Source organism: Anser cygnoides, chromosome 2 (genome assembly GCF_040182565.1).
Source record: "Anser cygnoides isolate HZ-2024a breed goose chromosome 2, Taihu_goose_T2T_genome, whole genome shotgun sequence".
Taxonomy (NCBI): domain Eukaryota; kingdom Metazoa; phylum Chordata; class Aves; order Anseriformes; family Anatidae; genus Anser; species Anser cygnoides.
Genome location: NC_089874.1, coordinates 51,529,517 through 51,556,949, shown reverse-complemented (window position 1 = coordinate 51,556,949; position 27,433 = coordinate 51,529,517). Strand labels below are relative to the sequence as shown.

General features: G+C 37.9%; 1 protein-coding gene across 12 annotated transcripts in view; it reads left to right on the top strand.

Moving 5' to 3' along the window:
* LOC106038303 (uncharacterized) overlaps positions 1 to 27,433 on the top strand; it is a 289,082-nt gene that overhangs the window by 156,468 nt on the left and 105,181 nt on the right. For all 12 annotated transcript variants that reach the window (XR_010829283.1, XR_010829282.1, XR_010829280.1 and 9 more), the window contains one exon: positions 3,245 to 3,292. The gene's annotated coding sequence lies outside the window, so the exon portion shown is untranslated. The remainder of the gene's footprint in view (positions 1 to 3,244; positions 3,293 to 27,433) is intronic.

The following is a 27,433-nucleotide window of genomic DNA, read 5'->3' as shown; positions in this document are numbered from 1 at the left end:
GAAAAGAGGGTGTCAAATTTTGCAGCTCCTTCTGTAGGGTGTTGATGTTGTCCCTGAACTCAGCCTGAGGGAGCCATTAGAGTGATATGTTAGCAGCTGGAAGGAGAAGAGTAAAGTTTCCTCATTTCTCTAAATCTCTAATAGCCATGGGACCTTAGCTTACATTCCATTATAAAATTCAGTTTCAGATTTACTGCATTAAAATTTAGTAACAAATAAATATATGTATTTGTATAATATTAAGTAAGAGTTTTTCAAATGGTTTATAAAAATCAAGATATATAATATTTTTAACTGTCTATGACATTTTTTTTCATTTAATGACCCAGTGGAGAAATTGTTTTCTTATGGATCAGTTGAAATATATAAGTAGAAAATAAATATTCTATTTTTTTTCCAAATATGCATTTTCAAATGAAGTAGATGTAAAGAAAATATCCTTTCTTGTTCCCATATTTTCTAATTGTCCCACTAAAAACATGTTGAATTGCATAATATGATGGTAAAAAATAAAGTATAGTCTAAAGAGCAGACATATATTGTAGGGAATATATATATGTTTTTAATGGGAAAAACACTATTGTCAAGATAAGAGTATACTAGGAAGTGATTTTTAAAAGCTGAATGAAAATACATAGTAGAACAACGAAGTTGTCTTCACTATTTACAAAACTGAATTAGCATACCAATTATTTGAATTTTAAGCAGTCTTCTCTTATGTACAAATGTTCTGATGTAGGTTGATACAAGGTGATAGCAAATGCAGAATTTTAGCAAAAATATGAAATATTTTTTACATGACTTATAGCTATCAAATGCCTGTGCTGCAAATTTTATGACTGAATGTACTAAATCAGTTGGTATTTCACACACCACAGCAGAACTAGTATTTGCTAATGTGCTTTTTGTCTGCGCTTTCTTTTGCCCCAGTTAAAATTCCTTCACCTTCCTCTTCTCTCTCAAGTATAAGTGTAGGCTTTGTCTTGGAAATTTTAAGTCTTCTCATAACTGCCCTGACTTATTTTTGCTGCTTTACTGTTCTTCTGAAGGGAGACTGGGGCGAAATCCTCAGGTTTGGGTTTCTTCCTTAGTTTACTCACAGGTAATGCTTGACAACATTATTCCACTTCTGAAACAAATATAGAAAGCCAGTAGTGTTTGAAATATCCCCAAGGTCTGCTAACAAGCCTAAAACTTGCAAAAATGTTGCAGTGGTATGTTCTATTAAATAAAGGCTGAGTTGAATTTTTGATATAAGTTCGTTTCCCCAAGCAAATTTTTATTTTTATTTTGTTTTAAATCTAGTAAAGCCAAAGTGTCTTTTGGCTTAGTGTAATATGTGAGAGAAGAAACAGGGTAGACAATTATATGTGAAGACACAGCTACTATGAGTGATGTGAATTGTGATTCAGACATGAGGCAAAATCCCAAGCAGAAAAGCTTATGAAGGTGTCTCTCTTCCATGCAGGTGTGGCAGCGGTATGACCTTGACAGCTGGCCTGTAAGCTCATCAGTGGTCAGCATTTCAAACCCAGCCTCTTTAAATCCATTGACTGTTAGAAATAGAAGCATCCAAGTCAAGCAAAGGATAAAAATAAAAGTCAGGAAACTCTTTTTGTGGCTGTCTGAGAAAGGCTCTTGAAACTGCCTGGAGTGTTTGTCTTGTAGCTGACAGTACCAGTGGATGTATGGATGGCATGACCTGAACCAAGGTCTGGCTGGAGATGTTTTTCATGTGTAGGAAGAAGAGGTTGTAAGGAATCAAGCAGGGAGCCAGTGTAAGTCAGCGTAGTCTGGTATGGTAACACCTTGTGGATGGGGGATAGCCATGAGCTTTGTTGTACTACTGCTGTTAGTGATGAACCCCATTTTCCAGACTATGTGGGGAGTCTTGCAAGCACCAGACGAGCATCTGGGTTTGCAAGCAATGTAAGAGTATTAATGAATTCAGAGTGGCTTTTGCAGGCTTCCTAGAAAGCAGCGAGGAAAAGCTGGTATTAATGAATGAAAGGCTGTACAAGTCTGAGTATGGGACCGACCTGTTTTTCCTCGCTCTATCAATTCGAATCGGGTTGCAGCAACAAGAGTCAGATTTTTGAAGGCATTGAAGAACAGATCTCCCAATAACATGTTCACGGTCTGTAAGAGCCCTGTTGCAGAACTGGGAACATATTCTGGGTCACTGCCAAAAAATAGATCAGTGTTTGACTATAAGGAGCAGCCAGTTCGGTTACAGCTGCTGAACATAACATGTGTGCTGACCTGCATGTGGTAAGGCTATATCCAGCTGTGTTTCTCATGGAAATATTGTGAATATTGGAATTGAAGCAGAAAACCTTCTATTTTCATAGTACAGTAATCCTGAAAGGATTTTTTCCATCAGAGCAGTTCTTTCTCCATGCCTGCTCCTTAGGAAAGTTTAACACAGTTTGGAACTGTTTTTGCTTGTAGTCAAGAAAGGTATATCCTGTGTTAAGACATCAATTTATTGGCAGACTGAATTAGATGCCATGCAGTCTGAATGCACAATTTTGTCAGTTTTTACATGACAGGAAAGGGTCAAATTGTGGAAGAAGTTGTCATAATAGAAATTGTATAAATAAAACTGTATACGTAGTTTTGGCATGTAGGCTTTTTATTTTTTATTTATTTTTTAATGAGGTTATATGCATTTGAGCACATTACATCTAACAAGGAAAGATTAAAGGTAGCCCCTGTTGCTTAAACCTACACAGTCCCAAGCCTTTTTAATCTCCAATGGTATGCTATCTCGGCATGCTCCTGGCTCTATGGTGAGGTCGATCCCTGGAGCATGGTTTCCTTCAGACATTTATTGTCACTTGCTTTTTGCCTCTTTGAAGCTTCTGAGATTTTACCTCTTTGGATCAAGGTTTGAAATGAGCAGGTGGTGGTGTTCCTTATTCTTCGTTTTGCCACAGCAGCTCATCTAGCTGGGGAAGATGACAGAAACATAAACCAAGCAGTCTTAGCTGTGTACTAGTGGTGAAGATTGCAAATGTAGCATTCTCTGAAAGCAGTGTGGCATGAATCCTTATCATGCTTCAGTGCCTCTGTTTGATGTAGTAGAGTTTTTGCTGTTTACCTTTCTTTATAGCTGTGCCATATATCTGCTTGTTCACTTTCCTTACACTATGAATATCTTTGTCTCATCACATATTATGTGCAATGTAGTTTAAAAACGGAATGTTTTCAGGGGATCATGATTGTGTTCCTTATTTTCTAGGGGCCTGCTTTGAGACCTACTGAAGCTGTCTTGAATGATGTGACAAATGTAAGTATTTTGATGAAACTTAGCCTTACAAATCTCTGTTTGCACGCTTGGATTTAGCAGATGCTTTAATATCTCTGTGTCGTGCTCCCCCTTCTGCAAAATGCATACAATTATGTCATTGACTTCATCTCACAAAGATGATGCAAAAATGAATCCTTTAATGTTAGCAATGCATTCAGATGTCGTTGTGGTGAGCACTGTAGGAAAACCCACCAGCAAATGAATAATTCATTGTTTAAATCAGGCTCTGAATAGTACGCAGTAAACAAGACATGGGACTTTCACACAGTGTAGTAGGAGTAATGCCAAATACTTAATAATCACTTGTTCAATTAGCACTGTCCATTCAGAGTACTGAAAGAGATGGGGTCCTGTGGAAAAATTGTGGTCATGTCTTAAGGACTCTATGTTGTACAATTGGAAAGGATGATGGAGATGGTTGTTTTTTTCTTTTTTCATTTTTTCTTTTTCCAAGTCACCTTCAGTATTATGTATATTTTGGAATAAAGAAGAAATGTGTTATACTTTCTAAATTGTGTGATCTTATTTTATAGGTCTCTCCTTACAATGATGTGATAGCAATTGGAATCCTAGTATTTTTTAATATTTTCAAGAATTTCCTGTCTTGCAGTGAATCCTTTTGATAACTGTGCTTAAGAATCAAAAGAAGGGCGTAACACCCTCTCTGATCACCGCAGAACAGTTTCTGAATATATTTTTTAGTTTGGATTTTATCTATTGATATGAAATGATCTTAAGAGAAGCTAATGAAAGAGAAAAGTTCAACTTTTCTCCTGTATACCAACTGGAGGATAAGCGGTTCTTCTTGATAGAATCAGAGGTACTAGAATAGCTTGTTCCTTTGTTCAACCTTGTGACCTTCCTTTGGGTGATAGCTCTGAATGTTTAGATTTTGAGGGTGAAAAAGAAAACAGAGATATTTGAAGCTATACTACAAAAAATATGTCAATAATTCAAGCTGACTGATAGCTCCTCTGGTAAACAAAGTCACCTGCAATTTTTTATAGTCCTAGAGCATAAGCCATCCATAATATATGATCAATTCCACTCTGTGGGTGGAACTGATGTTTTTCTCCCAGACATCTCCTTACTTTCCTAAAGTGAATCTTTAAAAATCAATTCACATAATTTGATCAATTTAAAATATTGAATGCACTGAGGTAATTATACCTAAATTCTTGCATTTCATTGCATCTGGTGACAAGAAAGGCATTGACTGTAGAGAATTAAAGATAAACCATAATTGCCATGAAAACAGTAATGATTTACATTTGTCATTTTTTAATCCTCTTAACTGTTTTTGAAGTAGTCTTTGCAGAATGGTGATGTATAGTTCAAGATTGAGGGCTTCATCTCTTTCTCTTGAAATGAACAGGTGCTTGAAATCAATGGGAGAGTGAAACAAGGACTTCAGTCTGCTTATCGGTCCCAAAAGATGAGTTTTGTGTTTTAAAAAAGAGAGAGGGAAAAAAAAAAAACTGAGCTGTTGGTCTAATTTAGCAGAAGAGTGTGTCAGCTCAGATTTCTATTTATTTATGGTAAAATTCTTTTTTTTTTTTTAATGTGTGGAATACACACATTTAACAAGATGCGATCAGTCAGTACAGTGGTGATATTTATCCTGTCATCAGGTACATAATGGAGAAGAGTCCAGCACCTCCCTCTCCACTTCCCCTCCTCAGGAAGGAGTAGAGAGCAGTGAGGTCACCTCACAGCCTCCTTTTCTCCAAACCAGACGATCCAAGAGTCCTCAGCTTCTCCTCATAGGATGTGCCTTCCAGCCCTTTTACCAGCTTTATTGCCCTCCTCTGGATGCTTTCAAGGGCCTTAACACATATTTTATATTGTGGAGCCCAGAGCTGTACACAGTATTTAAGGTGAGGTCTCACCAATGCTAAATACAGTGGGAGAATTACCTCTTTTGAGAAGCTGCCTATGCTGTGTTTAATGCACCCCAAAATGCAGTTTGCCCCTTGGCTGTCAGGGCACACTGCTGGCTTGTGTTGAGCCTACTGTCAAGCAGCACCCCCAGATCCCTTTCTGCAGAGCTGCTCTCCAGCCACCCATCTTCCAGTCTGTACCTGTGCCCAGCATTATTCCATCCCAGCTGCGGAACCTGGCATTTACCTGTGTTGAATTTCATGCCATTGCTGATGGCCCAGTGCTCCAATGTATCTAGATCCCTCTGCAAGGCCTCTTGTCCCTCCAGAGAGTTGGCAGCACCTCCCAGTTTAGTATTGTCAGCAAATTTACTAAGGATGTATTCAGCTCCTGCATCCAGATCGATAAAACTGTTGGACAGGACTGATTCTCGAGCTGAGCCCTGGGGAACACTGCTAGTGACCAGCTGCCAGCCAGATGCAGCTCCATTCACTACAATCCTTTGAGCTTTGCTATCAAGCCAGTTCATAGTGAATCCAATACTTCATCAATATAACAGCCATTGGTGGATTTCAAAAGTTGGAACAAAAAATGTGAGGGTATTGGAAACAACTTAAGATGATATCTGAAACTGAGAGGCAGAAGGCAGCGAATTTATAAGCCCCGAAGCAGCGTGTACACCTTTCTCTTGTGATGCAAGTGAGGGTCTGAGTGAGAAGCTGTGGACTTAAGAGTTCTTTGCATTTTTACTCAGGGATCTCAAAACATATTATAACTAGTGAATTAAATGAAATAAGTGACTAACTTGAGGAGGAAGAAATTAGTACTTTCTGAGAAACACTTGAGCTTACCAGATCTCTCTTCTTTTTGGCCTGAGAGCTTGGATAAACCTCTGAAATTCAGCTCAGGACTCGTCATAGGAGGAGCTGCCTCTGTGCCCAGCTGGGAGTTAGCTGATTAGGAAGGGATATGGGGAACATCTCTGAAACAGTGTCACTGGGGAGACATAGAAGTGTGAAGGTGGCAAGGAGTTATAATTTGCCATAAATCAGATGGAAACTTAAGTTTGATTACTGATACTGTTTACAAAAGAACTTGGAGCTATTTTTTTTCTGCCTGTAATATTACATTTAGCATACTTGGAAATGTGTTGTTATATTTTTATCAGCTGGTGAGTAAAAAACCCCACATTTTATTTCTAACCATAGCTGATAAAAGCAGAAAATTATTTACAATATTGAAGTTGAAGCCCCTTCAAGGGAGTGTTTCTTTAAATAAATATATAGCAACATCTCCTACTCCAAGATTTTTTTCTGTTTTAATCTTCCAAGTAAGTGTCCTTTGCAGTTATGCCTTTCATCTCATGGGAACTGCCTGCTCCTTGTTTTAATCCCCAAACATCATCAAAGTCAGTGGGAAAGAAGGAAAAAAAAAAGGCAGCCTCCAAAATAAAAGCTCAATATAAGAAGAAAAGAATATTTTCGGGGTCAGACATTTTAACTGAATGTGTGTATGGTTTGAGGCTTTTTACTGAGAATTGCATGTGAAACGTGTGAGGAACGTGCAGGATGATGTCTAATTTTGCTCTCCATGGGAGTTCAGCAAGTAGCTGTTTGGTGTAGAAGGAAATCAGAAGTGCACATCAGATATGTCTCCCCAGTCCCTTTGGACAAGAAAAATCCAGACTGCCCTTCTTCCACCCCGTAGGAAAATATGCTAACTTGGATGTTCTTCAGTCTGAGCAACCTCTCAAGGTCATCAAAGTAATTTTTCAAAGCCTTGCAGCCTTGGTATTCTTACAGATAATAGCATCAAGACCATTATCTCCTACTCTTCAATTTTACTTTGGCTTCCTGCAATTTACATCCCATTGTCCACTAATACTTTCTGCATTCTTTTAAAATAAATCAAATAGCACTTCCTATGCTGGCTCTGGACTTAATAAAATTCAGACATACAGCATTTGGGACTTTTAAAATAACACGTTTTAATACAAAGATGTGAGATATCTTTTGAAATCTGTGGTGGATGTTTATTTCCTGCTGGGCTTAATTTAGGAATCCAGTGCTAGCATTAAACCAAGGGGAAAAATGTTTGCTCTTTCATCTGTATGCCACATCCCATCCAAAATCACAAACAGCTCCTTTAAATTTCTGGTCTTTGTCCCCTGCTAGATGTGCATAATGCACATGCCTGTCTGACACATGAGATGTCCAGAGCCTTTAAAAATAAATAAATTGCTAAGCCATGCTTATGCTCCTTGTCTTAGACCTCATAATCATCTGCAGTTTGGGAAAAGGACAAGTGTTGAAATCTGTTTTAATTAATATTCAGCTTTTCCTTTTTCTGAAGAAGCCTCTTTCTTAACAAGCCCAAACTTCTGATTCTATCAGTAAAACAAAACACAAGTAAAAATGTTTGGGGAGTAAATAACTTCCTTATAGCAGGGGATCATTTCCCTTAGTTTAATACTGTCTTCGAATACAGAATTAAATATCTTCAGACTGTTCATTTTTAAAAGTACAAAATGTAGTAATCCATGTCTTTAACACCTGCCCATGTAGCTCTCATAACTGGTACTGTATAACATGCAAAAGGACTTCTTATTTTGTGCAAGCTTAAGTGAAACTCTGTGTGGGTTCAGATGTGCAACTGCTTAGATCACATCAAACAACTGGGATCAGAGTTTAAAGAAAGTGTTCTACTTTTTGCTTGGAAAAAGTCCATCTTTGTTTGAAAAGAATGCTATTAAATTGTAAAACGCAACACTGAAAAGTTGGATGTTAGAATCAATGTTGGCCCTGTAATCTCAGTTGGTACCTTGCATTATAATACAGATTTTAATTATATGCTTGTATCTTTTTTCTCTGTAGTTTCTCCGCCTCATTTATATAAGCGTTCTTTCTCACCTATCCCTCCTCTCAAACAGAAAACACTCTTTATGTTTGACAAGCTATTTGATGTTTTGTTTTCTCTATACTCAGTATATGAGCAAGTTGCAGTTACTGCATACTGTTCCATCCCTGATATGAGGACAGAATAATTTTTTTTTTTCCTGCAATTTTCAGTGGTACTCGACCAATTGAAGAACAGAAGTTCTATGTAACATAACAGAGGCATTTTAGCTGTGATTGCAAGGGGAGCCATGCCAGCATAGTTTTAGAGAGTTTAGTATTGAAATTTAAGTTAATTTTACAAGGTATGCAAAGATTTTTGTTGCCTACTGGCTAGAGAGATCTGGGAGAATTATAAGTAAACAAAGTGGCGTGTTCACAACCAACAGACCTTTTGTTGACACATTGCCAGCTCATCCTCAAAAGCAAGCATGATCTAAAGCTTCCCAAAGAAAGGGCCATCAGGATTTTATGGAGTGTATTCTTCAATTTGTCTGTGAAAACTTAAGTTAATGTTTATATGAAAGGAAAATTTCAGCCCAAACAGTTTAATTTTGATGGAAACTGTATCTGTAACTAAAAATATCTGGCTCACTTGGTAATTGGAGATGATGCTTAGATCACTTCAGTATTGGTTTTGTACAAAGCTGAGAAATTCTGTTGGAACTCCATTTTTTTCTCGGTATGTTAGAATGTTGTTAGAATGTTCAAAATATTCTGCATGTAGTGAACAGTAGTCAGCTGTGTTGTCCTGGTAGGAGTATGGTGGCTATAACCATTGTTTATGACAGGATGGGATAGAAGGAAATGAGGCTGTGCTCTGGAAGCTGGCTTGGATGTTCTAGCTACTGAGCAATTGTACCTGGTGGAAGGATTTAGGGACGTGCCTCTGTTCTGACCTGCCTTCTGTAATTTGTCTGCGTGTATCTCATATAATCTTTTTTTTTTTTTAATGGTGTCCAGTAACAGAAACAAAGTTGGAATTATTCTACATCAGTGCAAGGATTTGTTTTTAAAATGACATTGTTTACTTAGTGGTCTTCAAAGCTAGCCTTGTCTATAGGCGTTTAAGGGTTTTTCACAGCACTTTTCAAAGACCCTAGACTTTGTCTAACATTGAAGATCAAAAGAAGAAATGAAGAAATATTTCTTTAGAGAAGAAATTGAGCTTTCTTTAGCTGCATCTTGCAAAAGCAAGCATTGATATCAACCTTTAGCAAATTGACCAATCTTGGAAGGAGCCTGTGTGACTCAGTCTCAACTGCAAGAGGCTGCACCCGAGCATATTCCCACTTAACATTTTTAATAAAAGTTGTTTTAGACACGGTGTACTTAAAAAAAAAAAAAAAAAAAAAAAAAGGAAAGGAAAACTTCCAAAAGAAAAGAAAAGAGAAACACCCAAAATCAAAGCTTTGCCTCCTTTTTGCCCCATACTGGGCACGTGTCTTAAAGACTATGAGAGGTGAGAGTGCATCCCATCTGCAATGGAGAGAGGGGGAGTTGTCTTTTAGCAATCTCTTTGGTAAATTAAAGAAATATAATGGAGCAGGAAAAATTCAGAGTAAGTACAAGCAAATATGTGATAGAAGAAACTCTTTGTTGATCTCAGTGACATGGTACTGTGTCTGCCAAAACATTTTGCTAGTGTCGTGTTGATATGTCCATCATTTATGTGACATTGTGTTTTCTCATGATGATACAAAATCTCACGTAAACAATATTTCACCCATTCAGCAGTTGACATGGAAAAGTAAGCATCATGAATGACCTACTCAAGAACCAGTTCTCTGGTCAGAGCAGTAAGCTGTCACAAAGTTAAATTGTCCTTATGATAAGTTGTCATTAGTATACCTCCACTATGGTCTGTAGTTGATGAGCTATGCTGCTGTCAATAAGGTAATGCCTGAATATGATGCTAAAGTGGTACACAAGACAAGTTAAAAACATGAAAATGACCTCCATTTATTTACAAAACCACAAAATGATCTATCTTAAAACAAAACAAAAAAACAACCAACCAACCAAAACATTTTCTATTATTGCGTTTTGATGTATTTTTCAATCAAAGCAGGTGGTGGTAGTTTGTTTGTTTGTTTGTCCCCCCCCCCCCCCCCCCTTTTTTTTTTCCCTATGGGAAGGTGAACTAGAAGAGGAATTTGTAGGCTTGAGGTAAACCTTTCAAAAATGACAAATTGATTAAAAACTTTAAGGGCAACTATTTTTTTTACAAGGTTTAGTCATTAAAAGCTGCTTCACTGACTTCTAGTGAGGCAAATGTTTCTGAACACAACTTGGTTCTGAAGGAGGGTCTTAAAAGATTAAATGTTTTGGGAATTTTGAAAATGCTATCTTCAGGATTTATGTGCTTTAATGGCACCAAATTTTAGGCAGTGAGAACAAATGTAGTCCTAGCTGTGTACATTTGTAAATTTAGTTCAGTTGGAGGTTACTAGCCTCCAGGTGAGTGGTTAAGTGTGGGGAAAGCAGAAGGCTTTTATTAAATACATAAAAACAACATAGACATCTTTCCATAAAATGGTATTATCTTCATTTTTTTCATCTTGAGAATTATCACAGTATGCAGTGTGAATTATATATGGAATTATCACGCAATATAGCTTCAGTGTCACACGTGTAGTAGAATATGTGGGTGTCTCAGTGGTTCTAGTAGTTATATTTACTGCAGTATTTTCTACATTTAGAAAAGGAAATGCATAGGCAAACTTAGCTCATGGACATGAAAAATACTTAGTTTTTAATGAGTGCTCACTAGAACTTTGTTCATACCTGACATTTTTTGTTTTACTGCACATTTTCTTAACCTAAAAAAAACACACACCATGAATTCTTAGCTTCAGTTTCTCAAATGGTTGTATTTTTGTCCTAGTAAGGTAATTTCTTCTCTTGTGGGCTAACATTTGTTGTTATGACATATCTTCTCTGTTCCAGGACATTACTGCTCATTCCTTTGATGTGTCTTATAAAAGTCCAAAGAGAGACAAGAACATACTTGACTCTCATATAATGATATATAAAGCCAAATATGACCAAAATGAAACTGGCAGCTTTTGTGCTTCTGTATTTTAATGTTATATTTACATAACACTTTAAGATATCGTGCTAACATTTCATATATTTCAGTTTCTCCTCATCACTGCTATCCTTAAAATTGTTTCTGTAGCTAGTGATCCAGTAAATAGGAGAGGATTCAAACTTTTTAATGTAATCTATATAGCAGGGGTCTTTCTGGACTAGGTTTCTACAGAAAGAAATTTGTCTTTCAGTCCCTTACTTCCTTAAAAAGTGCAGGTACAGCTCATGTTCATGTGTTGTCTGTAATGGAATAATTCAAGTTCTATAGTTCATGTGTGTAATCTGTCTGTAAAAATCCCTTGGATACTTAAAGGCTGGCTAGATGTAGCTTTGTATTAGGTCAGTATCCAGACTGACTGAAATAATTGAAGAGGTCCATACTTAGCTGTTGGCACTTGTGCATGAGGGCAAAATAATGAAAACTGAACATAGATTTCCATGGACTTGTAACAAAAACTTAAATCAAGGTACACTGTGTAAGAGTTTAGTTTTTAGCACTGCTAAGGTCCAGATTTTCATTACCATAAGCAGATACTCCGCTGGATGACAGATAAATTTCTATGCATGCATACTCTATAGGAGATGAGGAAACTTAAGAGTGTCTGTAGGTCAGCTTTGCTTTGGGGCTGAAGTCAGGATCTTGGAAGAGTTGTGAGCTCATGGGTGTGGAGGAATTTTGACACCAGGCAACTGTTCTTTTGTTCGCCAGGTATTTTACTGGCATGTTAGTGCAAAGTAGTTTTAACTTAGGTGCAAGTGAATTTAGAAGGCTTTTTGTTCAAAGCAGTCTATCAATGGAAAAAAAAATGTAGAGGTGGAAAACAGAATCATACTCTGTTGGAGGTTACTGACTAAGCCCTTCAGGAATGACATGTTTTGAGATCATATATTTTATATTTCACTTATGAGTGTGTATAATTTATAAATCACTTTTCAGCTGAACAAGGTTCCATAAAATCAAAGAAAAATAGTGTTTTCTAGAAGAATTGGTAGCTGTTATTCCCCTTCCCCCCCCCCCCCCCCCCCCCCCCCCCACCCCCCGCAACAAAACGATAGTGCATCTTAAATGATAGTTAAAGAAGGATATGTAACTTCTGTGATTTGTTTAAAGAGAAAAGAGTGGCAATCACAAATGACTCTGCTTATCTAGGATGATTAAGTACAATCCTCTTTAACTTGATTCAGCTGATCCCATTCTTTCCTACATTAATGTGCACTGCTACAGGCCTTCAAGTGGTTTCTTTAAGAAATAAAAATAAAAAATCCAACAAAGCATTAAACTATTTATTCAATTATAGCTCATATTTTTGTACTTATAACAAAAAAAAATTATATATATTATATATATAATATGTGTGTGTGTGTGTGAGTGTTTTCCTACATATGTTTTGCCTGAAAATTTTGGAGAGATTTCAAATTAAAATGGCCAAATCATTTATATTCATTGCTAAGAATTCCTTTGAGAATGGTTTGGGTAGAATATGTTGTTAGAATCTCAAGTGTCTATGCTGTTTTTGGTATATGCTTTCTAGGGTATGACATTGAAAAAATTTATCTTATGACATTGAAAGTTATCTTAAGGTATTTAGAATTCTTGATATTAGCAAAGAAATTTAATCTTTGGATTTGGGGGCAAATATTAGTCTTGTACATTGTCTGTCAGATGCTTCTAAAGCCTTTTATTTGGAAATATGGATATTACATATGTTGACTGAATATTTTACAGATTTCTTTTTAAATGTAATTTAATGGTTGTTTGTTTTTTATTGCCATAAGTTTATATTTTGATTTCAAAAGCATTTTTCTTTCTTTGTTTTTTTTTTTTTTTGCCTTTTCAGTGGAAAAATAGATTAAAAATAAGAGAGAATGTTCATTACCTCAAAAGAAAAGAAAAAAAAAAAAAGTTGGTCAAGGCATTTTTGACCTACCTGCACAAATGGTGTTTTAAAAGTTAATGTAGAAATAAAAAGCGAGTGAATAATCTGGCTGCAACATATTTTTTCAACCAATACAAATTAGTCTTTAGGTTTAGCGTGGTTAAACAGTTTCCTTAAATGCGGATGTGGTTTAGAATGTTTAGAATATTTATAAATATGCAGATACACCAAAACCCAATAACTGTCAATCATTTGCATGTTAGTGAAGTGTTACTGTGCTAAACAGTGGATAGCAAGCAGGGCCTGTGGAGATAGGGTTTATCCTGAGGATCTCTAGGAAACTGCTATATGATGTAGAAGGTACAGCACCTATTGACTGGCAGGCATGTGTTATGTTATCAACCCTTTTTTTTTTGGGGGGGGGGGGGGGGGGTGCATTCTAGTAGATGTACACTAAAAGTAAGTTCTTGCTGTCTCCAACTCTTTTATTTTTGCACCCAAATAAATCAATTTTTGAAGACAGAAATGAATACCCATCTTTCTCAGATAGACAGCAGGACTCATAAGGGAATAATTACAACTCTAATTTACCCATTTTAATGACATCAGCTGAATGATTCTCAGATTCAAAGTCCCGGATGAGTTCCTAAGCTTTTTAACTTTAAGCTTCTGGACAGAAATAGTATGACTTTTAAATTCCGTTTTCACTGGAAGATCAAAGAAATTACTATGGTATTAATTAACTGTGTGTATTTCTGTTTGTTTAGCTTGCTGAAAGAAATTTGTGTATTTAATAGCATGCATTTGCTGGGTGAGATAAGGAAGGGAAAGAAGGCTGGTATATTGGGCCTATACGAAGAAATGTCTAGGGCTGACAATATCTTCTCTAGGTTGGTCATCCATGTATTTATTCTCTAGAAAGTTTTTTTTTTTTTCTTTTTTCAGTATGATCTGATAATCCTGACATTAGCTTTCCTAATGGGCTGGATTCCAGAGGGATTACTTGGTGTCACTATTTGTTTTATCTTGCCCGGATTGCGATCATGTAATTTAAAAAATAAATTAAATAAATAAAATTACAACTATACAGTTGGGAATGGGGAGGGAACTGCATATTTCTACTTTGATTTCTTTCTGATAATGTAATAACATCCAAAGCTTCCCTCTGTGTAACAGAACAGTGCAGTAACTGTGGTGCACAATTTGTATGATAAAAACTTGCACTCTTCAGGTCAGGGCAGGCTGTCTCATACCTGTTCTTCATTATAAAATACAAAATATATAAAGGTAAATATAGCAGGTGACTGGAAACAGTTTAGCTCTTGTCTTACTCCTTTGTCTTACTCCTTTGTCTTACTCCTTTGTCTTACTCCTTTGTCTTACTCCTTTGTCTTACTCCTTTGATTTGAGGCTGTGAGTTTTGAATGGCCTGTTCTTTAAGTTACTTGATAATGCGCATGTTCTCCATCCTCCTCTAGGTCACTGATAATGGCGTTAAAAGGACAGGTTTCAGTACAAACCCCTGTGGTACTCCGTGTGTTACCTGTCTCCAGGCAGAGTACAACTGACTGTCTGCTGCCCTCTGAGCCCAAACATACCCCCAGTGGTTTACTGGTCAGGATTTCTGCCATTCAAACCATAACCCCCCAACCTGGACACAAGCATATTGCAGGGAGACAGTGTTGAAAGCCTTGCTAGAACTTAAGTAACTGACATCTGCTGCTCTGCCTTTGTCCTCAAATCCAGTCATTTCATCACAGAAGGCAAGCATGATTTGTCATTGGTGTGTTCAATCTCTGCTGATTTCCATGACTTTTCAAAGACAATAGAAAACAGCCATGCTATGACAGCAACCACCTCTCTCAGCTTCCATGGGTGCAACCCATCTCCATATGTCTGCAGCTGAATTGCGTGCAACATTGCCAAAATGATGTCTGCTTCTGTTTCACTGAAGTAGAACAGAACTGAACTTCTTGTTTGCATGCCATCAGAAAATGTCCTTGGATACCTTTTCTTATTTTCCTTCTCCTTGCTGTGTTGTAGGAGAAGGTAAACTCTCTGCCAGTCACGTACTGATGGTACTGCCTCATCTGGTTTGCCCAGAAATTGGCTCAGCTTAGGGAAGAGAACTTGTGCAAAGCAGCTGTCTCATGCTAGGGAGAGAGAGCCCTGATATTTTGCTGAGGAGGAGAAATAATAGAGGAAAGTGTGTCCCCTTTTACTAGTTTTTGTTTTGCTTTGTTTTATTTATTTATTTATTTATTTAATTGTAACAGTATTGTTTGTTAATCCAAAAAAAGTTGTAGATCTCTGCCTGCTTGTTGAAGGTAGTGTGCCTGTATGCTGGCTGTGGGTCAGGAACCGTGCTCCAGGGGGGAACAAGCTGTGCTCAGCCACTGGCTGCTGCTGGCCTCTCTGGTCCTTTTTCCGTGGGAACAAGTGTTGGATCAGCAAATGTGATGTATGCGAGAATAACAACACACAAGTATTGGTTTTTCTGGATACCTGAGCTACTTCTGTGGTTGCGAGCTGTCTGCGTTCAGCTGTATGCCTTACGTTGCACCCAAGGCATAGATCTCCTGCTCTGCCTTTTTAAGCCTATTGTTTGCAGAGGACTAAGAAGTGCTTTGATGCATGGCTTGTTGAGATGGCGCTGCTGTGGAGATGCTGGTCAACCAGGGCTTAGTCCATCATCTCTTTTCCACTAGTGCTAAGTGCCATGACTGCGTGTCATATTTGTTAACTCTTTGTAACCTGTTTACAAGAAACACAGAATCACAGAATGGCTAAGGTTGGAAGGGACCTCTGAAGATCATCTAAGCCAAAACCCCCTGCCAAACAGGAATTACCATTGTCTGGAATCTCCCAAAGGGATGAAGAGAAGAAAGCAGAAGTCTTCTACAGAACCTGGGGATGGTGTTGGTCTTAACTTTGTGATTTTCCTCTCCCTAGCCCTTTTTTCTCTCTCCCTTCAAAAAATCCTACCCCTTTGTAATTCGTAGTGCGGAACAAAAGGCTGAATTCAGCCTATCTTAGTTTGGGGAAAAATAGAGAAAAAAAAAAAAAGCCATGAAAAAATGTGTTCAGCATATTTTTAAATGTCAGACTAAAAAGTCTGGTGGTCAAGAATTATTTTCTAGCATAAGACCAGGCCTGTTATTATTAAGTGGCAATTCTGCTTAAAAATCCTGACTTTACTGTCCCATGAATGTGGATTTAATGCTTATTACTGTAATATCTAGATAATACCAGAATTGTTGGTTTTAATCTTATTATAGAAGATGCTATACAACAACAGCCAGATTTCTTTTTTGTTGGCCACTTTGCTGGACTAGTTTTGAATTAGATGGTCTTCTTTTAAACCTAGGCATCTTTTTGGTTTATATAACCCTAGATATTTTTATGTGTTGTGGTTAATTACATAATAAATAGAAAGGAATTTAACTTTCAGGAGGAAAGTTGAAAACATAGTTTGCATCTGAGAAAAGGAATTTCATTTTATGCCTACTGAGCAACAATGGGACGAAAATCCCAGTGTGCCTGACAGTGATACATTCTGTGGCCCTTGCTGTTCTATTAAGCAGCCTTTCCAGAGCTCAGTGAGCTTTGGAGAGCTATATTTATTTGTATAATCACTATGTCTGTCCTTCATTCCTTTTTTTTTTTAATTTTAATTTTTATTTTATTAATTACTCTGGATCCTAATGCCGTTAAATACAGCTTGTCAAACTACTAGTGTATGCCAGAGAAACCATTGACTTCTTCAGTTTGGCTGGCTTCAAATTGCCCCTTTTGTCCAAACCTGTGTTCAGGTATTGATGTGGTGTGGGAAAGCCTCAACTGTGCTTCCTGTCCTTGTGAACAGGCTGCCAGAAAAGCAAGTTTCGTGGACACCTGGGCTGTTTCCACAAGCCGGAAGACTTGATTCTGCAGCATGGGTTCCCTTGGTGGCTTGGTACCTTCTTGCATTGCCCTCCAGCTTCTGCAACAGTATTTATTGCAGTGTGCTACTGAAGTTGGTTTTGCTTGGAGAACCTGTTGTCTGTATTCACTGACATTCTTGCGTGATACTGGATTACCCTTAAGTAACTGTGGTTTCCTGTATAAACTTTTCTAGAAAACTGAATTCTAACTTATTTCTACATTTACCTGCTTTTACCAAATCCCTTTCAGAGCAGAGGAATTGCCCAGAAAATACATTTTCTGTAGTCAGAGTACATTGTCAGTGTAAGCAGAGGAAGAATGCCTTGGTTTTAATTTGTGTAGCTTGAAAAAAATCTTTCCTTGACTCTTACCTCTGGTTTTCAGTTATGATCATGTTCCTGTATCCGACAGGTAGCTGCAGTTGTCTGCTTTACTTAAAACATGCCTTGTGTCAAAAACCAAAGCAATCTTTTTTCCCTCTCAGTATGCGATACTTCCTGGCAATTCTGAGCAGGGGATGAACTCATTAAAAGCTTCAAATTAATTCTTAACCAATATTTATACTATAGCTCAATACAAATTATGTTTACACAATAGCATAAAGCAAAACTTTGTTATCATCCCCCCCCCCCCCCCTTTTTTAAACTCTCCAACAAACTTGTATATGCTATGTATACTGCAGGATTTGTGGGAGGAGGTGGATGCCTTGGAGGAGAATCCAGTGTTAGCTGACCATTCGTTATTAACACCATGCAGAAACCTCAGGGGTGTAGTTCGGCTTCATTCATTGCTCCAGGAGATAAGGGCTGCAGAAAGCGTTAGAGAACCCATTTCTCAGTTGAACATTTGCCTAAGGGTGGCTTCCTCCACCATAAGCACCATATTCTTGCAAGCCATGCTTTGGTTGCATTGAGGCTCAGTCTGCTGGTCCTTGATGGAGTGGGCAAACACAGCAGGCTGCAGACACAGTGTGTCACACCTGATCAGCAGAGGCCAACAAGCAAATTCAAGTCAGCCCTAATCTGTAAAAAGCTTACCAAGCTAAGACTAGGCTCCTCAGGAGATGTGTTGCTTTCTTAGCAACCAAAACGATGAGATACACTGACTCAATTGAGTGCATTGATGCCCTGACACCCTTTGCAGACTCCAGACATATTTAATACTTAGGGCGTGTCTCCATACTGTTTTGCTGATCCTGAGCTTCCTGGAAATTGTATGTCTGGGACTCGTGGGGCATTGAGCCCAGGCTAATCATCTGTGTTGACAGGCAGGCTATATTTTATTGGGCTTAACGCCACTTTAATGTGGTCATGTAGTTTCCAGAATAATTTGTAGATATGCACATAATCAGAGGAGCTTAAAGTGGCACTCAGTTTCTCTGTCCAATTCAGACTGCATGGCCTTTAAAAAGGCCACGAAGCAGTATCTCTTCCAGCGTGCTCTTTGCCCCAAAGGCCAATGCAGGACAGGGAGATTTTGAAAGGACACAAGAAAAGCAGAGCCAAAGTAAGCACCAGGAAGGAGAGAAGAGAGGAGGAAACAGAAGTAGCAAAGGGGATCTGTCAGGTGCAGAGAAAGCTGTCTTTGACATAGTTGATTTCTTATAACACTTAGCATACATTTAGGTGCAACGGTAAAGAGAGATTTTCTGACACCAAGATGAGTTACGTTTGCATTTGCAGCATGTGTCTATTGGGGAGATTGTATTTCATATTGAGCTATGGCAAACTGAAATTGTTTTGTAGGAAATATGTTTTTAAATAAATTTTAATTTTAAACTAAAACATCTTTCTGCTTGTTCTCAGCTATGTTCATGTTAACAAAAAAAAAGGCAGCATGCTGCAGGTGTACTGCAGTGTTGCTTGGATTACTACTTCTCTTTGTCTGCTTACTTTCTGAGAACCTACTGAACACGTGCTCTGGTGCTGTTTGAAGACCCCGTGAGAGGCAGGGGCTGACTGAAAGCTTTCTGTTATGCCAAAGTGAGTGACCAGAGTGCAGGAATTGAATAGCTGCTATAAACCCATTTAACTTTGTCATTTATAAATTATTTTGCATGCCATCTGGAATAACAGTGGTGCCACAGTTTACAAAAACTGGACCTGAGGTTCACATTGAGCAGTAAGAGTGAAGTATTATTAAGCAATTATAAGATTTTAAAGGCTTCTCTGACTGAGTGGCTTAAAGACAGATTCTTAGGTTAGAGATGTTTTAATTGAAACACATTGACAGCTTGTCTTTCTTTGCAACATGTTTGTCTAAGTTCTTTCTGTGTCTCTCCTGAAGTTCTTAACATTATGTGAATCATGCTGTGATTGAGCCTAGGACAAGACAGCCAAGGTCACCTGCTTCATGGGCAGGAGGTGATAGCGCTGTTCCCTGACAAAGTTTCTGTTGGAAAACCTTCCCTTGGGTGTAAGTGTGATATGGCAGGTGGGGCTGACCAAAAGACTTTTTATGTTTCAGTTGGAATAAAGCTATGTAACACAGATCCATTCCCACATCTTCTCTCCAGCTTCAATGGAGCAGATCCAGCCTTTGGTAGAGGCAGAGTTCTGGCTGGAAGCAGTCTTAAAGGACACCATGAGACGGGCACAACCAATTCAGGACTAGATATTCTTCCCCTCTGGATGCTACTTTTCAAAAGAAAGAAACAAACAAACAAAAAGATTTTTGCAATCTGAAGAGAGAGCCATGGGGTGGCTGCAGTAGCAGAGATCCTCTTCAGAAACTATGCTCCCCAAGAAATCCTGGGAAACTTCCCAAGTCCTGACAGGGAGTGACCATGCCGCTGCCACTTCATGACCTTGTTGGACTCTTCTTCCTCTGGCCTTGCTAGTCTTTAGTGCATGAATGCAGCCATGCTAAGGTAACTCAGTGAGGCCTGTTGGGGCAAACATGCGAGGACTGTGCCACACAGCCAGTCTCACCTGGCTCCGTCCTGCTTACTTGGCCTGCTCCCAGTCTTGTACAGACTTTTCCCTTGGTAGCAGAATGGTGTCTATAGTACCACTGCAGCTGAACAGGGACAGACTGGATGAGGAGACATGGTTATTTTTGGAAAACCTGGAGAAATCTTCCTAGTGTTTAAGCCATAATTTTGCTGTCCCCATTGATGGTCTTGCCAAATCATTGAATTTGGTAATCTTTGAACTCTTTCTGCTTTGAGAATGAGGGGGATATTTTCCTCTTTTTTTTTTTTTTTAACAAATTCCTATGTAAAAGGCATTGGGTAAATGTGCTGTGACTGTCACTGTGACTCATGCCTTTATGAGCAAGAGGGAATGTAACTAAATGGCTCAACATGTGGGTGCTCAACATACACTAGATGGGGATTTGATGGGAAATGTCACAAGAGAGAGACTGTAACCCACAAGCTTTTGCCATTTCTGAGTTCTGGGCATGGATCTACTGGTGTGCTGACATGCATCTTTTAAGTTAGACGCATTGCAGCTTAAGCTCTTCCTAGAAAGCTGGTAGTGAAGGCAAGTAGAATTGAAAGACTTATGGGTGTTTGTCAGGTATAAAGCATGATTTGACAAATGGAGCAGATATTTATCACATAGGAACAGCACTTAAGTCATAAACTGTTGCGTAGTTTTTGTAGGAGTGCCTTTCTTTTCTGTTGAAGTACGTGGAAAGCTTATGTGCTAGTTAATGTGAAGCTGGTGGGTATCACTGGAAAACAGCAATAAAGAAGGTTTTCTGGTTACTTGTTTTATACTGAAAAGGCAGGTCTCTGATATAACTCTACACCTCGTTTGTTGGTATTATTATATACAAGAAATTAAATCTAAGTTGCCTTGTGCTGTACATTTTAAAGTGCATTCTCAAAGTAGAACATAGTGGCTTGGATTAATGGTATTTGCTTTCTGAGTGTGTGACAACTCCAGTATGTTTTCATTACAGCTTTGTTGTATTAACAACCAATGAAATGCTTGCCTAGGTATTATAGCTACTTTTCAGACTTGAGTTAGCACTTTCTTCTGAAGACTCAAATATGTGTGCTGGGCTTTGTCTTCTTGATGAGATGCTGAGGAGAAGCTGTGAACCTGAAATCCAGAATCATTAAATCTTGCTTTTCCAAGAACAGACGCTAATTGCCATGTAACTTCTGGCTGCTCCTTTTTCCTTCAGCTGAGGACATCTAAAATGCCGTGCACACGTGTGTGCATGTCTACCTACCAGCCTCCTTCTCTGTCTCTGTTTCACCCATTTAGGTGTAATTCTTAAGGGTCTCATGCTGCATGAGCTCATTCTGCAGCCTTCTACTCCATCAGGGCACTAAATAGGTCTCTCCTGCGTGCATCCAGCTGCATATTTTCACAAAATCTCTAAGAACTTCATATCTCTGAGACTCTTAGTCCTATGTCTACTGTGTCTGAGCTTAGTGAACAGGTTCAAAAAGTACTGAGAACACGAGCAGATAGACTGCTGTATATGTTGCACACAGGTAATGAACTTATTAGGCTTTGCATGTTTAGGACTGATATACCAAGTAATGCATATAGTCTTTTCTCTGTACACTTGATGACTTTTTACAACGTCTGAAAATTAAATCCCACTTCAAGAAGTAATTTATTTGCATCCCCCCAGCGCCACCTCCCCCCCCCCCACACACACTTTATTTATTTATATATTTATTTTGCTTTTCTCTACATCCTCAGAAGTGATATAAGAGAAAAGCTGACACACTCTTACCTCTGCCGTCACCAGTAGGTACTACTCTAAAAGCGCATAATGATTTTAATGAATTTTGTGGCTCAAAGTTGGACGCTGAAGGTGATTTGAAAGCATTCACCAGTGAAAAAAGGATAAGCCTTTATTGATAGCTAGTCAAAAGTGAAGACTTAGCTGTAATTATTTACAAATCAATTAATGGACCTTTCCTCTAACATCCTATCAGTCAAAGACTGGCTAAGAGCATAGGAGAACATTGATAAGAATACACCATGAAACAAAATCAATTGTCTTTTGTCATTTTGACAGAAGTGAGCTATACACGTGGATTAACCCAGAATGCAATATGAATATGTCCACAGGCTGGAAGATAACCCAATTTCATAAAATCAAGGTTGTCATAAGAATCCTTCATAACTGATGACAAGATTAGAACTTATCTAGCATCACAGTGGCAAGAATTAAAACTGCTTCTGGTGCAGAAATGGAACTCTTTAAAGTTAGTTTCTTCATCTTGGGAATCTGTCCTTAACGTCAGCTAATACAAAGAAACTATACCTGTATCACGTCCTTTAATGTCATATGTTTGTTATTGCAGCTGGCAGTTACATCGGTAAACAATATACATCTCTTGCAAATCGCTGGTGCAAGTGTGTTTGTGATTGTGAAGAAGAGTAGTCAGTATTTTTTCCCTTTATTTTTTAAAAGAAATCTTCTCATTTAATACACTCTCATGTACAAAGTCTTTAATTCAGATTTGACTACGAAGTTCTGATGATATCCATATCGTAACTCTGGCTGCAGCGTGACTCTACAAAAGTACAATAGGAACAAATCTTAAAATCTTTCAAAATAGCCAATAAAAAAACCATCTGAACCACTTCTGTAATTATCAGTAGAGCCCTAAGATACTAATACTGGAGCAATGTATGTAAATGAGAAGATTTAAAACTATCAGTTGTAGCAAATATTAGTTCTTCATGTGACTGCACCATGTGAAATTCTCAAGAAATTTTCAGAATTTTACCTAGTTTTTTTTACTTTGCACTCAGATCAGTAACAACAGTGCTCTGGTTTCTGTTTCCAGCCAGGCAGTGCATATTTCATAGCCTTACGATTAGGATAACTTCATTCCACTTGAGCATTCCTCATCTGCATGCGTCTGCTTCAGCTCCCTGAACTGGGTCTTCCCCAGGCTGCTTTTGAAAAACCCTAACGAAAGAAACCACTGCACACCCGCTCCTCCCCTTCCTCCTCCTTTTGGTGATTCAAGCTGTAACAAACTTTTCTGCATTTCCACAGCTTATTTTGTAAATCGTCCAAGAATCAGAGCAGTTGCTCTGCTTGTCTACTCAATTCATTTCTCAGCCTAAGATAGCTCTCAAGATTGGATCTCCTCCAAGATTTAAGGCAATAACTCTTCCTTACCAAACAGTACAAATGAGCATTGGTAAATGCAAGACCAAGAAAGCCTAAGAATTATTTAAATAAGCAGCAGGCCAAAAGTAAAAGCAAAACCCAAACCAAAAGTATTAAAAAGAGTATTATCAGTAATGTTTTGTGTATGAGAACAGAAGTCAGCAGAATAACCCTTCTGTAATATATGATGCAGTCATGCAGATGACCTGGTTCCTGTTTCCAGGCTTGGTCTGTACAAACTCTAGTGGTTTGCTTGATGTCCACGTGGAGAAAGCTTTGCATTACTGGTTGATCTCAAGGGTAATCATGCAGGTGGAAGCGTGTGCCATTCTGTCAGAGGCTTGGGTCCTGGGATGGGGTGACTTTTGGGAAGGCAAGTTACAGTGGACTTTCAAGTGACTATAAGTATGTGATGAATGTTGGAAAGAAAGATAACGAAGTGTTAACTTTTAACACATTTTAACATTTTAAAACCATGAGAAGATAAAAGTGCGTGTGATGAGAGTTTGAGAACTATTGTGGTCCACATGCAGGATTCCCAAAGAAGCCTTCTCCTAGGTGCTCTGCCTAAACTTACAAAGATGTTAAAGTTTTTGGAGATACTAAACATAAAAGAATATTCAGTGCAAAAATAAATGAATGAAAAGAACAAAAGTTAGGAGAGCTGTGGTTGCCCTGGTAACCATAACTCCATCAATTAATGTCAGTTGGTTTTAGCTGCTGACTTCTTAATGTTTCCCTCTACTTATACTCATCAATAATTTTTAGATTTGATGTTTTTCTTATCTACTTTATTTCATAATTATTTATCTGTTGTTGGTAGTTTTGTCCCTACCCTCACTGAGTTGTTCAAAGACAACTTCTCTTCCTTCCCCTGCACCCTCCTTCCTCCCCAGGTGAGGCAGGGTGGAAGGGGCAGATAGGGAAATGCAGTATTGCAGCCAGCATCCAAGCAGCTTTCCTGGAATAATTTCCTTCTTAGAAAATCATTGTCTTGTCTGCAAGAAACAGAACTGTTCATTTAAACTTATTACACTTCTCATGTATCAAAATGACACAATGATGTGACAATGATGTAGACAGGTAGTAACATGGCAAAAATAACTTGTTTTCAGTGCATTTGACGCAAACTATTTCTTTTAAACATCAGAAGAACATTAGGTATATTTTCTGACACATGTCATAACCTTGGCTTTGGTTCAGGAGTGCTGACATGAGCTGGGACTGAGATGCTTTCTTTTATTTCTACTCCTGCTTTGGCTCTTGGTCATGGACTGACATACACTTCTTGGAAAAAGCTTTATACAATACGTTTTCTAGGCAAGAATCAGTTTGCTTGAGGGAAAAATTGACTTTGAATGAAAACAAGGTGAGTAGAGGAAAAAGTGTGAAAATACAAAGCATCAAATCACTGCTTGCCACCATCTTGAACTTTTATTTATTTATTTATTTATTTTTGCTTACCTTTGGTAGAGGAACATTTGGAAATAGCACAGCAGCAGTAATCAGCAATGGCTCACTTGTAGAGCAGAGTTTGGAGGAATATCTGTTCTAGGTGATTTACTTGTAGCTTAAAAGCATTCTATACTTCTAGTATTTCTATCCGCTTTTGCCTGTTGCTCAATATTAAATACTGTTGGAAAAAACCTTGTATCTCTGCAAAATAGTTTTGAACTGTGTTTTAAGTCTTTCTATGTGGAGGAATTTCAGTGGAAGTAGACTAGATGCATTTAAGTAAAGTTTTGGTAAAGGTTTTTGTTCTTTTTTTGAGTGAAAAAATAAACAATAATAAAATATCTGAAAATCTATTGCAGATGTAGCTTTGTTGCTACAGAAGCAGTTGGACTATGATCATTTTGCATTCTCTTCACTCTGATAAATTAATCTGTAAGCTTTGATATTTGATATGAAAGCACTACATACTTAAGCATCAAAAGTATGTGTACATTGGACAGATTTGGATCTAAGATCTACCTCAGATCTACCTTCTGAAGCATCAAACTAAGCAGCCTAATAATACCTCATTATGAAAACATAAATCTTAGTTGACCAGATAGTTCTACATGGCTCCAAGAAGTACATTTGGCATCTGCATGAGCACAGTCTTTTTTTTTTTTTAATCATAGTTTTCCCAGGCTTTTTCCCCAAATTACTGTACTATAAAACTTCTGAACAAACTCAAAAGAGCTTATCTTCCAATAACCATCTTAATCTATATTTGACCACCTAAATAAAATATTTTGGTATCCAAATTTGCAGATGAAGTGAACATTTTTACCTCTCTCTATATTTCAGATGCACAGGATACTGGGAATCCAGACATGGTTATTGTTTGGTTTAGTTTGCTGTTCATGCAGCAAATCACCCTTCTTTGACAGACCTCTAGGTTTAAATTTTAGATCTGTGCTTGCTCAATCCCCTGGGCTTGTTTGAAAATATTAAACATTTTTATAATAGTAGTATTTCACATATAATGCCCTGAAGATCCAGCATTTTACTTTAACATCCCAAGGAAGAAATGCTCTTGACAGCAGACTAGGAAATTGAAATATAAACTTGTAGCATAAATCGCATACAAGTGCAAACTGGTATAAGGTGATGTAACACCTTACTTTTTCTAGTAAAATGAAGTGAGGAGGAAAGATGTTAATTACCTTATAGCTGCTGTTAATCACGTGTCATTGTTTAACCATATTTTATGAAATCTTTTTGAAATTGTAGTATTTTTAATGTCTCAATAATCACTTAAAAGCATAAGCCAGCCTAAGGATGGCTTTTACACAAAGGAAGACAGCTTTTCCCCCTGCCTTTGATAAAATTCCCTAATTGTATGTGAGTTCTGGTCTGTGTTGCTATTAGTGTTAGAAAACTTGTTTTACTTCATCTAAAACCCATTTGGACAATGTTAGCTCTAAGTTTTAATTCCATCTTGACTGCTCAGGACTATAAAAGAGAAACAGATACAGTTGAAGGAGACAGAGCACAAGTTTATATGAAAAAAAAAAAGAAAGATAAAATACCGTGGAATGAAAAAAAAAAAAGAGTAGGAAATGAAGGCAATATAGAAAGTAAATAGGAATTATGGAAAGGTGCATGAAGGAACAAAGGAAGGGCAAATACCAAATTTTAAACTTCTGGCAAAATAGCTTGTGCTGTAGGCTATACTACTGCTATCTTTTGGGTTAAGAAGAATTTTGCTGTTGCTTATACATGGACTAATATACAATGTTATGAACTCAGATAGATTGAATCAAATGGAAAAAAAGAGTGTAAAATAGATACTAATCTTTGACTTCAGGTGTTACAAGCTTAAAACAGAGTTGAAGGATTACAGATCCTCAAACTTTTGCTGAGATGTACTGGTGAATAAATGACACTTCACAGAGTCTGTATTGTAATCCCAATTATCAATATTACGGGTTTATTGTTGGCTTAAACTTTAGGGAGCAACCTCATACAGCAAGCGTGGTGTGCTTTTACAGTTGCTCATTCTAGCCTTGCGTCAGGATGGGGTTGCTAGCAGACACTAGTGTGGATTGTGCTGCAGTGGTATTTGTTACGTAGGATTATTCTATGTTGCTGCACTGTCAAAATGTAAAAACGCAAATGTGGTGAAGTTTTCCTACAGCTGTGCAATATGTTTTTGTCCCACAGGACAAATATGAACAGGTGGAAGGACATGAATTTTAAAACAACAGAAGGTAACAAGCCAGCCCAGCTCTGGCACCCATAAATGTGGCTGTGGGAATACAAACAAATTACTGTGGGATGAGTTCATTGGGTTTGTGGTACATTCATAGCATTGGCTACTGCCTCAGTACACGCTTTTGACTTGTGGTTAATGTGAAGTAGTCTGTCAGTGAGTGAATTCCTCTACACCAGAGGTGTGCATGGGGCAGTTCCCTAGCATGCCTGCTGGCCTGTACATTCACATGCTCCTTGTCCGGGTGCTTGTGCTCTGATATTGGCAGATAGCATTGTGAACCCTGCATCTTAGTACATTGCATGGCTTGAATGAGCGGGTATGTTTCAAATTATGTTTAACCTGATGAAGACAGAGTTCTGTCATACCTACACCATTTTGTTTTATTTTTTTAAATTGGGAATTGAAGCTAAATTTCAAATTCAAAATAGACAATAAGGTTGGTTGGTGTATTTGGCTGTCAAAAAACTGTAAAGTTGGCTTCGGTCTAGCTCTTATTTTGTGCCCCAGAGTACCTTTGTAGACATAAATTAAAGCATGCAAATACCTACTTGATCTGATGTTCTAGTAGGTAATTAGGTAACTTTTCTGGAAAAAAAAACTCTATCTGTAGCTATTCCCTTGAGGAGAGGAATAGAAGGAGAGAGAG